Raw genomic sequence first — 13869 nt, 5'->3', positions numbered from 1 at the left:
TACTACCCGTCCATCGACCCCTTTTTTGAGCAGCAGTGCAGTCCCTTTCTTGAAAGACCTGACTCCCCTTCGGGGATATCCACCCATTCAACCAGGAATCTTTTGGAGCTTGATGTAGTGAAGTTTGTTGATCAGATCCTAGCAGCCAGAGGCATCCCAACCAAGACCTCCCTCCCAGCCGGAGTCGAGGGATTTTCTGCACAGACTCCAACATATACTCCTTCAACTTCTCCTCAGGCTTTGGAGCCTTTGGTACTGATGCCTATCCCGATGCCAACTTCTTTGGTTCCTACGATGCTCCCTTCCACAGTTCCAGAGCCTACCCTGTGGACTTCAGTTCATTCGGAGCTGATCCACACTTGGGACTGTGACTGGCCTATTGGCACTGTGACCCCTAGTTTGGCGCTGATTTTTTTCTATGGTACCATCTACGGTTCTGGTTGTTTCAGCAGCTCCTAGTTCTCTTGGGGCTCCAACCCTGGAGGTGGGCTCATTGGAGTAGGGTGTGACCCCGGTTCTCCAGGTTGTCCTTCTCAGTTCCAGGCTCCCATCTTTCTCTTCAAGTGGGCCTGCCTTCCAGGTGATGGAGAGGGCTCTTGCTTCCACAAGTAACAGTTGGCACCTTCGGCGTCAGAACCAGACATTTGTATTTCCCCTGGTATGCAGCTGACACAACCCACTACACTTGGATATTGGGCACGGAAGCAGCAAGAAACCCTGCTTCAGGGCACCCACTCTTCAGATTTTCCCCCTGAAGAGCCACCCTGTAAGAGAACATGCAAGAGGAAGCACGTAGAATGCCCCGAGGAATCCACTCACCAAAGATACAGATTTCAGTGAGGGAGAAGGGTCCCCACAGTCGCCCCCTCAGGATGTCTCATTTTGAGACATACTAGAGATACTGAAACAGAAAGGTGACTGGAAGCCCATAAACCCTTCTACTGAGGAATCTGTATTCTTGCAGGCTTCCATGCTCGACCCTCTACTTCCTGGGTGACCCCACCTGCCAATGAGCTAGTCAAGCTACTCATGCAGTGCACTTGGAAGGCCCTTGACACCATTGAGCCAATTCCCCAGAGGCCGGATAAAATTCTTTCTCCTCCATAGGATCACCTTCATTGGTCCAAAGGCTTGGCAGTAGATTCTATGGTGGTGGCGGCCACTAGAAAAGAGCTTGCAGAAGAGAGAGAAGGGAGTCTCGGACAATAGATAGACTAGGGAAGGGGTTTACGCGTCAGCGACCTTTGCCACACGGTCGCTGAACTACCTGGCACATTTTACCCATCTTTAGGGGGACCTGATTAAAGACCTTTCAGGAACATTGGCAGGAGCATTGTCTAATGAGGTACGTGACAAAGTTGCCTCACAGCTTGCCACCCTGGAGTCTATTTCTAACTCCTCCATGCGGTTGATCACTTATACAACAGAGAGGGCAGCCAGAGCTGCAGGTTCAGGTGTTGTCATGAGACATCATGCCTGGATGCGTTTGTGTAACTTTGTGGACCCCTTCAAGTCTTCCTTCGTCAACACTCCTGTTGATGAGTCTTCCTTCTTTGGCCCAAAGGTTAAAGACACTTTAGCCAGGTGCGAGAAGGACAGAAAGACCCTATCTGCCACGGGCATACATTTTTCTTCCCCTCAATGACCCTACATCAGGAATCAGAGAGGTGAGAAGATGTGGTTCAAGAAATCCAAAGGGCCTTTTCATGATGTATGTGGTGAGTTCTCTCCCTAGGGCAGAGGGGGAAACTCTTCTGGAAGATGCCCCTTCTGTGGTAGAGGGGATCGCAAAACCAGGGGTCCAGGAATTCTTTCTTTGGGCAACCTTATCAGCACTCCTGAAGAGTGTCCTCATTGCTTACCTCTGGAAGCACTTGGGGGAAGATTCTCTCTGCACCACTTAGCTTGGCATTCAGTAACTTCAGATTCTTGGGTGCAGACGATCATGACCAGAGGTTACCATATTCCCTTCCACATTTATCCAAGGCCTCTAAGGCAAATCCCCAATGTTCCACCCAGTCAAAGAGATGGGGCAGCACAAGAAATTCTAAAGCTGCTAGAAAAAAAGAGTCATCCAGAAAGTCCCACCAGACCAAATAGGATCCGGATTTTACTTAAGATGTTTTTTACTGCCAAAGAAGTTGGGGCTAGAGACCAATTTTGGATCTCAGCATCCTGAACAAGTTTGTCAGACAGACAAAATTCCCGGTGGTCATGGTTCAGTCTGTCCCTCCCTTTTTGGAAAAAGATGATTGGATGTGCTCCATAGATCTTCAGGATGCATATTACCACATAAAAATGGACAAACGATCCAGAAGATATATCCGCTTCCGGCTGGGAGCCAATCACTACCAATTTCATGTCTACCTTTTGATCTCACCACAACCCCCAGGGTGTTCACCAAATGCATGGCAGTAGTAATAGCTCACTTGAGACTACAAGGATTACATGTGTTTTCATATTTAGACGATTGGCTCCTTACTGCTGCAACCAAAAGTTTACTGCTTCAAGCCGTACACTACACCTTAAAATTAGCAAACAAGTTGGGCATCTCTATAAACCACGAAAAGTTAAACTTCGTGCCAGTTCAAAACTTAGAATTCATTGGGGCAATGTTCAACACAAAATCCTGCCTAATTGCTCTACCTCAACACAGATTGCAAAGGTTGAGATCTCAACTGCAGGTGATACTCTCTCAAGATTTAATTCCAACCTGTTTGGTCTTACAACTTCTGGGTTCAATGGCGGCAATGATCACTCTTGTTCCACTGGAGTGATTCCATATGAGGCTGCTTCAGTGGCCTGTAATGACGCTCCCAATGACTTATCCAATTCGCATAACAAACCATTGCAAACAAGATCTGAGTTGGTGGATGAAACTGCAAGAAGAGTTATGGAGTCGCCCCTTTTCACCCCCTCATCCCAAGGCCACAGTCACCACAGATGCCTCCCTGATGGGGTGGGGTGGCATTTTCAGGGAAGAACCGTCCAAGGGACTTGGTCCCCTTTAGAGGCCAAGCTGCATATCAGTGTCCTAGAACTGAGGGCAATGCTTCTAGTGTTGCAAGCATTTCAAGCGACCCTTCTGTCAGGGACATTTGCTATCCAGTCAGACAATATGGCAGTAGTCTGGTACATAAACAAGCAAGGGAGAACCAGATCCTACCCTCTATATCAGGAAGCACTGAGAGTGTGGCAATGGGTGATAGATTCCAACCACTTTCTGATAACATTGCACATTCCCGGGAGTTCCAATGTGATTGCGGACAAATTGAGCCAGAAATATTTTGATGCCTCATGAGTGGTCTCTCAACCCTGTAATAGTGGCACAAATCTTTCATCATTGGGGCCAGCCTTGCTGCAATCTCTTTGCCTCTCCCTTGAACCACAAATACAACAGCTATTTCGCCCTGATACCCCATAGGAGGAGTCACAGAGAGGTGCTCTGATACACAGTTGGCCCCTGGAACTGCTCTATGCCTTCCCTCCCCTTCCACTGATTCCATTTTCTTAATTTTTCTTAATACTGTGTCCTCTCCTACTGGACTTAATCAAAGTATGTACTACTCACCTGGAACATTGTTATGCTGCCTGTAATCTCAGGGCTACCCCTGTGCTGGCTCTAGCTTACCTGCTGACCGCCCCCTCTCCACTACCTCATTCTCCTACTCTAACCTGCTAATCCCTCAGTCCTCCTACCCCCCACTCAGCCCTACTCCTCTCCACTGTTAAGCACCCCCCTCATAATCCAGATCACTCTTCCCTATAACCATTCCTCCTCCTATCTGCTTGTGTCCTCTCTAACACTGCAAGTGATCCTAGACTCCCCCTTACTCCTTGCCCTACCTTGCTCTCCCTTTAGCTTCTATAGTTGTGCCTTGCTTCTAACACCCTGCTACCTTATCTCTCTGGCCCACTACCTCTGCTTATAAGTTAATCCCTGCACTCTTTTCTCACTCTTTCTCCCCTTCTCACTGATTGATTGTTTTTCTACTGGGTTCTTCCTTGCTGGTGCAGCCTCCTCCATGCGGTTCGCTCCATTCGCTCCCCTACCCTACCCCCATTCCCACCCACCCCAGTACAGTTTCCTTTATACTTAACCATCCCTCCCCTTCCTGCCAATCCACCCACTACAATTCCACTTCCTGCATATCTCCACTCCCACATTCCATTCCTAACTTCCTTTCCCCACACCCAATCCAAAATAACTTCCTTTCCCCACTCCCAATCCATACTACTAAACATGTTGCATCTACTTATATCTGCAACACTACTCACTCTACTCTGTATATCCACCTCCTATCACTACCACCTCACATATCCATTCCTCCGTTCTCCAACTTCTCACTCAGTCTACAGCTTTCCTACTGCTTCTTCCTTCACCATTTCTCCAAACCTGTTTAACACTCCTATCTCAACTTTATATAAAAGACACATACTTCACATTCTCAAACTATCTAATAAAACTAAACCTAAACCACCCAAATACTATCAACCTTTCACATTAATTGCTGTTCTCCCAAAAGACCTACTCTCCTCTGGGGACATCCACCCCAACCCAGGCCCCTCTACACCTCCCCTTGCCCCATCCCCCACATCTACCTTATCTACCTCCTTCTCAGAACTCTCTACTAACAACTTACCAAACACACTATACCCCTATCTCATAACTCACCTCCATGTAAACACCTAACATTCTACTCACTGAATATTCAAAGCTTAGTTAATAAAACCACTGAGCTACACTCATGGATTGCTTACAAAATCCCTGACATCCTATCCCTATCTGAAACTTGGCTCAAGCCACATATCTGTAATAGTGAAATTCTCCCTCCTGGCTATAACATCTACCGCTCTGACAGACCTTCAAAGAAAGGTGGTGGTGTAGCCATCCTCTACACTAACACCCTCAACCTATCACCTTACCCCACATCTATTCCCAACTTCCACCCTGCTGAACTTCTCATTCTAAATATTCATCTGAATGCCCACAAAAAACTAGCTGTAGCTTCCATTTATATTCCTCCGGGCAACAATATACCCATACTGGAAAACATCCTATCCTGGTTCACCCTCAACATACCTTACGAAACACTCATTCTTGGAGATGTCAATATAGACTGGGCAAAACTATCTACTGACTCTCCCTTACATAGTATTCATCTTCATGGTTTCCACCAACTCATTTCTACACCGACTCGCTTCCACAAATCCTCAGCCTCCAGCTCCATAATAGACTGGATTCTCACAAACACCCCCCATCACTACCACCAGCCCTCAACCTTATCAGACTTCCTTAGCAACCATCTCCCTAACTCCATTCTAAGATACAACTTTCACACACTTAAACTTCACCTTTTCAAATTTTGTAGAAAACTATCTACATTTAATCCTTCACAGTTTAACTCCTTACTACAAAACATAGACTGGTCCATCCTTAAACAACTCCCTCTAAATGAGTCTGTTAACACTTTTAACAACATTTTCCTAAATACTCTGGACTCCTTATTTCCCTCTAGGAAGATTTGATTGAATTCCAATCATGCTCCCTGGCTTTCAAAAGGAACTAAGTCTATCATGGAACAAAGAGATAGTGTCTGGAAAGCCTGGAGCAAATCTAAACAAATACCTCTTCTACTCAAATACAAACAACTACGTAATCTTGCTAAAAAACAGGCAATAATTGACAAGAAGTCATTAGCTCTGGCCAAAACAATCATAAACTAAACCCTCGTAAATTTTGGACAACACTCAACAGCATCCTCTACCCTGGTAGTCCCTCTAACCCCTCACCCTACCCAAACACAACTCCTGAGGAAACAGCTACCCTACTTAATTCACATTTTATCTCCTCCATCCAAAATCTCCTACCCTCTCAACCTACCTCTTCCTCTTTACCTGACCCCTCACCCACCCCAACACTGCACCCTTTTACTTCAAGCCTGTTCCCATCTCCTACATCAAATCTCTACTGCTCAAACTCAAACCCTGCTCCCCCCTCTACTGACAAACTACCCTCTACCTACCTCAAACTTGCTGCTGACTCCATCGCCTACCCAGTTACAATATTAATAAATAGATCTATACTAGAAACTACTGTTTCTACCCTTTGGAAATCCTTCTACACTATCACTCTCCACAAAGGCGGTAACTCCACTGACCCTTCAAACTACCGACCTACTGCCATACTGTCCCCATTATTTAAGATACTAGAAAAATGTATCCACGCCCAGCTTATGGATCACCTTTTCAATCAAAACTTACTCACCCCTACTCAACATGGCTTTTGCCCCTCTCACAGCACAACTACTGCTCTACTCTCCTTCACTCACACCATTGCTGAATCTCTGGACAACAATAAACTTACTTCCTGCCTCTTTCTAGACCTCTCCAAAGCTTTTGATACAGTGTCTCACCCACTACTACTATCTAAACTTACAAACTTTCACCTCTCCACCTCCACCCTCAACTGGTTTGCTAGCTATCTCTCTGAATGCAAACAATCAGTTAAATGGCTCTTTTCCACTTCTCCTTTCTTACCTATCTCCACTGGTGTTCCACAAGGTTCCATCTTGGGTCCCCTCTTATTCAACATCTTCACCAATGATCTCTTCACTTCATGTCATCAGTCATCACTCATACAATATGCAGATGACTCCACAATCATTTCTACAGCCAACAACATCTCTGACCTAAACTCCGTAACCCAAACAGCTCTACTTTCCACTGAACAATGGCTTTCAGAAAATCTACTGATTCTCAATACTACTAAAACCAAACTCCTACTCTTCCTGCCCCACTCTCTTAATCATCATAAATCCTCCTTTGTCATTGTCTCGCAATAACACAACTATCCTACCTGTCACCCACACAAAACTCTTAGGAGTCAATATCGATGATGAATTAAAATTCAATCAACACTTACAACAATGTATAAAGAAAACACATCAGAAATTAGGTCTATTATACCAAAACAAAAAATATCTGTCCCAAGGCTAGACTCACCCTAGGACAAGCACTTCTCCTCCTATCACTCCTCTATGCTGCTCCTGTTATAACAAATATCCAAAAAACTACCCTGAATAAACTCCAACAATCCTACCACAAAATAGCCAGATTCATCACCAACTCCCCAAATAACACACACCACTGCATTGCTTTAAAGTCTCTCCACTGGCTAGAACTCCCTCAACTACTACATCTCTATCAGTTTCACATGCTACACTCTATGCTCTTTAAACCATCCAACTGTCCATCTTTATCTCATCTTGTCTCTGTCTACACCCCATCTCGACCTCTCCGAACCTCTAATCAACAATTGCTTGACATTTACCACCCAAATAAGTCAGTAGGTAAGTTACTCTACAAATACTCGGTGGCCATTGCTTGGAACAAACTACCCCTTGACATTCACTCAATCCCTCACACCCCACTATTTAAAAAGAAACTTAAGACACATCTACTCAATACCAAAATCTGCCCCTGCTATGACCCTACATAGGTCTGTCCTCCCCCCACATTGGAATCAGTCAGTCTATCCTGGACATACCTTGAACTCTATCCCCACTACCACAGTTACATAGTATCTAAAAAAAAAAAACTTGTGCTGGCATCTAACTATGGTTGTTTTCTATTTGTTACTACTGTAAGACTAGTTTTATTTCTGTTGTTTCCTGTGCTGGTATACTACTGTAATGCTTTTTTATTATTGTACTATCTGGAGCTTTTCTCCTTGGGTCTCCACTGAAAATGGGACAAAAATCCCAGTTGGACTAACCCGGTTAACAAATGTCAATAAATAAATAAATAAAATAATTAAGTGCAACGACTGAGAAGCAAGGCAATCCTCATTGCACCTTTTTGACCCCATCAAGTCTGATTTCCCTTCCTGTGGCCTCACCTGGTCCACCGCCCATGGACTCTGGATCCAAACCCAGGACTCTTGTCTCATCCACAGGGGGCTGGTCCATCTTGATCTACTGAGTCTCAAGCTGAAAGCTTGGTTTCTCCATTTCCACTGATTGCCAGGCAGAATAACGTATCTTCTCCAGTGAGAAGGATGCCATAAGCCATCCACCAGTAAACTTTATCACAGTAAATGGGACAGGTTTGTGTTCTGAACTAAAGGCCAAGGAATAGACTCCTTCTCAGCCCCGATCCATAAAGTCTTAGGATACTTGTCAACTTTACTCCAATCAGGAGCCTCACCCTATACCATTGCAGTTCACTTATTAGCTACCTTCAATTTTCATAATGATTTTAATGATTCTTCATTAATGTCTCACCATCTATGCAAAACCTTCATAAAGGGAGTCTTACATTTGAGACCTCCTCTTAAAGATCCTTTTGAACCTTGGAATTTAACACTAGTCTTACAAACTCTAACTTGTCAACCATTTAAACCTTCAGTCACCTGTGATGTGAAATATTTGTCATGGAAAACCTTATTCCTGGTAGCCATCACCTCAGCCAGGAGAATATCAGTGTTACAGACCTTGTGCATAATTCCACCCATACATCCTTTTCCATAAAGGGAGAGTATCAGTTCGGACTAATCCCTCCTTTCTGCCCAAGGTTATATCAGAGTTGAATCTCACCCAGTCCATTGATTTGCCAGTTTTCTTCCCAGATTTTTCTAACAAGGGAGAATATCATTTACACTTGTTAGATGTTCGTAGACAATTACGTTTTTACTTAAACAGAACTAAATCGTTCAGGAAATTGGACCAGCTGCTCCTATCCTTTTCAGGTCCAAGACTGGGCAGGTCAGTTTCCAAAGTCACCTTATCAAAATGTTTGAGAGATTACATTACTTTTATCTATCAACAGAGTAAAATACCTCTACCAACTAAAATCAAGGCTCACTCCTCAGATCAGTGTCCGCTTCGGTGGCCTTTCATTCTAGAGCCCCTATGGACAACATATGTGTAGCAGTCACCTGGGCAAAATGTCATATCTTTATTGCTCATTACAAATTGGATATGGTCTCCAGGGGAAAAGCATCGTTTGGCTCAATGGTGCTCAGGAATATCCTTCCATAGGGTCTCCCAGGACATAAAGTAGCTAGGGACTCTGTACCATCAGTAAGGAATGAATAAAGATTAATAACATCAGATTAAGAAGTTATGTTCTTACCATAAAATTCCATCTGTGTTGTTGATCTTCATTCATTCATTACACCCCATCCTCCTACCCTCTTCCAAAAGACTCCTGGAGGTTCGGATTTGGTCCTTATTACTTAATAGGGTAGTTGCTCAGATAAAGCCTCTACTGTCTTTACTGGCAAACTCGATCTGAGGAGATGAAGAGAGGGGCACTATGGGTAAGACTTAGCTCGAGAGTTTTTTGGCTGGCGTGAGCTGCTTGTATCATCCGAGTTGGTTCCGAGGACAGAACCGAGACCCATCAGTAATGAATGAATGAAGATCAACAACACAGATGGTACATTATGGTAAGGTCATAACTTCATTTTTCATCTCCTTTACCCATTTCTGTTGGTGTACCACAAGGATCTATTCTTAGTCCTCTACTCTTTACCATATTCACAAATAGACACTGTACAGCCACCAAACATGCCACAGTAGTTCAATATGCTGATGATTCCTCCCTTATATGCTGTGCTCCATCACTTCCTGCTGTTCTCAGTAAAACCCAACAATCATTTCTGGATACAGAAAAATTCCTTTCCAACCCGCAACCGATTCTTAACCCTTCTAAAACAAAACTAATACTCTTCTCCTGTAGCAAAAAAAAAAATAAATAACTGTTGACCCTACTACTTTCACCATTTATTCATCTAACAATGCCATTATCCGACCAGTAGATCACACAAAACTTCTAGGGGGTCACTGTTGACAAGGACCTCAAATTACATAAACAGCCCTAGATATCAAGAAAGTCCATTTAAAAATTGGATCCCTATATAGAATAAAGCCTTTCTTAACTGATTCCACCAGACAAGCAATCTGCAAAACTCACCTTCTACTTTTTCTCACTACCCTTCTCATCTAACTACCATACACTCCTTCATTTCCTCCATTTTTCTGTCTCATTAAGCAACTGCATTCCTAGCCCATGAACTTTCTATCTTCTTGTCTAAGGGTTTTTTTATGATACATCCTTATTCCAACTTTGTATTTCTTAGTCCTCTGTTTTCTACTACAGTATGTACCTCATGTGATATGTTCAAGTTGCAGCCTATATAAACAAATGTACTGCACATATTATGTATCTTATACAAATATACTTCTGTTACAACACTGTATCACTGTGGAGTTTTTCTCCCTGGCCCTCTGCTGAAAACAGGCTATTTTAGGCCCAGTCTGACTTTCCCGGTAAACAAATGGAAATAAAAATAAATAGACATGCTTTTCTGGCACCAGAGAATTTTCCAAAAATATTAGAGAAGAGCTCAAGTTTCCGACAATGCAATTACAGAAAATTCCTATTTAGTCTTCCAACATCAGAAAATTTAAAGTTATAGAAAAAAGAAAAAAAACTAGCAAAACAAATAAGACAGGTTGTATAGACTTTCTTTTTTTCCATAGAAATTCACCCTATTTCAAAAAACACCTGCACAAAAGACCTATCTGGTAAGTTCCATCTATAAATGTCATAAATTTAAACATTTGAAGTCAGCTCACTCCAAATATGAGTGAAAAGGAACACCTGCCAATTTCTTACATAGTATTTTCATAATGAATCACCATATATTGGTTCATGGAATACTTTTGCATTACTAGTAGTAGTATTTTGCATTTATGGATCTGGTAAGAGGAAGTCAGCCATAGATAACAGGACCAAAACCACAGGCATATGAGTATCACTTTTCAGATAAAACTTTTTGAGGCTGCATAGACCTCCAAGATGGCTTCACACTAGTAAGTGGGTTGATTTCATCTCTCCCAGTGGAAAAAAACAGAAACTGAGGAAAGGGGGGCACTAAAACTGTCAATTTTGGTAAAATTAAATCACTAACTAGTAATTACACAGCCTGGATGTCAGCAAAGAAGAAATTTGGAGAAACTGAAAGAAAAATAACCAGAAAAGAAGATAAAATGGCTGGGAAGAATCTGGCAAAATCCTATGAAGAAGGTGTTCACACAGAGACTTTATACTGCTAAATGCAGTTATTGTGTGTTTGTGTGTGTGTGTGAAAGAGAGATAGAGAGCCATTTCTTTTCATTCATTCTCTTAAGTTATGTGCTCATTCTTGTAAAAGATTGAGAGAAGCCAGTGTGTATCCAAGCTTTCACTGGACACAGGGCAAAAGAACTAATTCTGAATGGGGCACTAACCTATTGGAGGGCGTGCGCACATACACGTACACACACACACAAACGTAGTTTAAGTTTCAGCACTGGAAAAGGGAAATGCCTTCTAGTAATTTAGAGGAAAATCTAAATCAGAGGTACTCAGAGGAGTTTAAATTAAATTAATAATTTTAGGAAAAATAGAAGAACCTTTAGCTATTCGGTTGAAATGATAAAACTGCAAAAATTAGATGGGGAGATAAAGAAAAAACTGAGTACTACACTTCTAAAGAAAAGCTGTTATAAAATAGTAGAGTTAGAAGATAGGGTGCACAGAGAAAAGCAGAGATTTTATGCTCTACCAGACAAACTGAAAGGAACACACTGAATTAATTTTATAAAGTTGCAGATAAGCAACTGAACTGGTATTCTAGAGTGGGATTTATTAATTGAAAGAGCACATCATGTGTATGCCCCAGACCTGGACACAAGAAAGGAGCCAAGACCTATATTAGTAAAGATGCAGTCATACCAGCAGAAAGAGTTGATCTTGACAAAACTGTGGCAGAAAGAAAAAGTTTTAAACTTTGGAGACAATGTGGTGTTTGTGGAACATGATTATTCACTGTGCATCAAGCTGAAGTGAAGCACATTTATCCCAGCAGTCACAGAATGTTGAGAGACAGGTGCGAGATTCAAGCTTCTGAATCCAGCTGTCTTCAAAGTATTTTCCCTGGAGGATCAAAGACAAATTTTGATGTAGAACGTCATAAGGAGGAAATAAAGTTTATCCAATGAAGAGTGAGCCAGGAAGCAGAAGGGGCATATGTTTCTCATTCTTATGATAAAACCCTTAGAGACTTTGCCTGTGAAACCTTTTTTATTTTTCCGTAGGAAAAATGCTTCAGAGACGGGAAAAAATGAACAGGTGCTGACTAAAATTAGTAGTATCTTAGACTTGAACTAGATACTGGTATTGGGAGATGGAGATGATCCTGAAGACCATCAATACTGAAATTACTGAATAAATAGGAGACTGTTAAGCATCAGACCAAGTGGTAGAGGAACAGACATTAAATATGGCTGTGCAACAAAAAGTGGTTGAGAGAGACTGGAATATTATTTACTTTGTTAGATGTGTTAGTGAACTATAAAGCATATATCCCATTTTGTCATTAATGTTTAGGACAGGACTCTAAAGGGAATGAAGATCTGAAGCAGTCTATTATTTGTATAAAAATTATGTGATGTAAAGTGTATGTTGTAAGCAGTTATGCATAGTGTTCAGTTAAGAGTATTTTACATGTGAGGTGGGGGGAGTCTTATCAATGTGTGCTATTTATGTTAAAGCTAGCATATTTTAATAGTAAGATGTACAACCTTTATACTATAACAAGATATCAAAGGCCAGTCAGAAGCAGGTTAGTTAATACAATGTAATCTTGGGCTGCTGGTGTGAGGGTGGGGTGTAAAAGTGTACTTGTGTATGGAATTAAGATGGTAATTTAGTGATTTCCCCAGTTTTCACAAGAATGGATGTCTAGGTTAATGTCCTTGGGTTAAGCTGTATGTATTTTTTAAGTAAACAAATGGGAAAAATAAGACTTAATGCTGAATGCCAGGGGAAATCTGTACATTGTGTACCAAGTACATTTTACAAATATTCTTTCATGTGTCTGCAAAGTTGTTAGCTGCTTTTTTCCATTGCTTACTGCTTTTACTTTGAGATGAACTATTTTCAAGTGCTAGCAATTCATCTTGAGATTTCTGAGTACTCTTTGCTGAGAGGAATATCATATTTAAAAGTACAATGGAAACTACTTCAGTGAAAAATAAAGTTTGAAGCTGTGGTAATTGAATAAGTAGCCTTACCTGCAGCTTTAATACTTTTGTGTATTTAACAGGACAGTGCACATCTTAGTTTATTTACTTAAAGGTAGCCAATGCACTTTTTCTGATGCCTAATAGTTAAAGTTCACTGAAAGCATGCAAGCTGTTTTTTCACATCTGGGAGGGGAACAGAGATAACAATCAGTGTAAGTGGGAACACAGCCTGTAACATGTACTTTAGTATGGGTAGCCTTACTTTTATATTAGATGGTGTACATGGGCTCAGCCATCAACTTGGGGCAGCTGCACCTATCTGGAGGGATAAACTTCATATCCTATGTTATCTATTTTTATCAGTTCAAACGTGTGGGTTGTCAGATCTGATGGCTCCAACCTTGGCACTGATCTCAAAGCTTATCTGATCCAGAGCTCTGACTCCTCCCATAATCAAATTCCCTTGGCTCAAATGTTATTTGCCACTTGAACAATATGGATGTTTGCAAAAGCACCTCATCTCCTACAGTGAGAGTTTTTTTCTCTCACCTTATTCTACTTTTAATGTTAGCATTTTATTAGTGTTCAGGTTTTGTATCTCTTAGATTAGACAAGCTGGTTTGAAAAGTAAGGCCTTGTCCTCCTCTTGCTCTCCTTACTCTTCTAACTTGTCTTTATAGTTATTTAAAAAAATATTGTTTAGTTTCCTGTAATTGTGATACTTGTAGTGATTTCCAGAGTCAACTGGCTTTAAAAGCTGTTCGAATTGTGGGCACAAATTTCCACCTCAAGA

Source organism: Protopterus annectens, chromosome 6.part0 (genome assembly GCF_019279795.1).
Source record: "Protopterus annectens isolate FY-2018-M chromosome 6.part0, PAN1.0, whole genome shotgun sequence".
Classification (NCBI taxonomy): Eukaryota; Metazoa; Chordata; order Ceratodontiformes; family Protopteridae; genus Protopterus; species Protopterus annectens.
Note: the sequence above shows the minus strand (reverse complement) of the source record.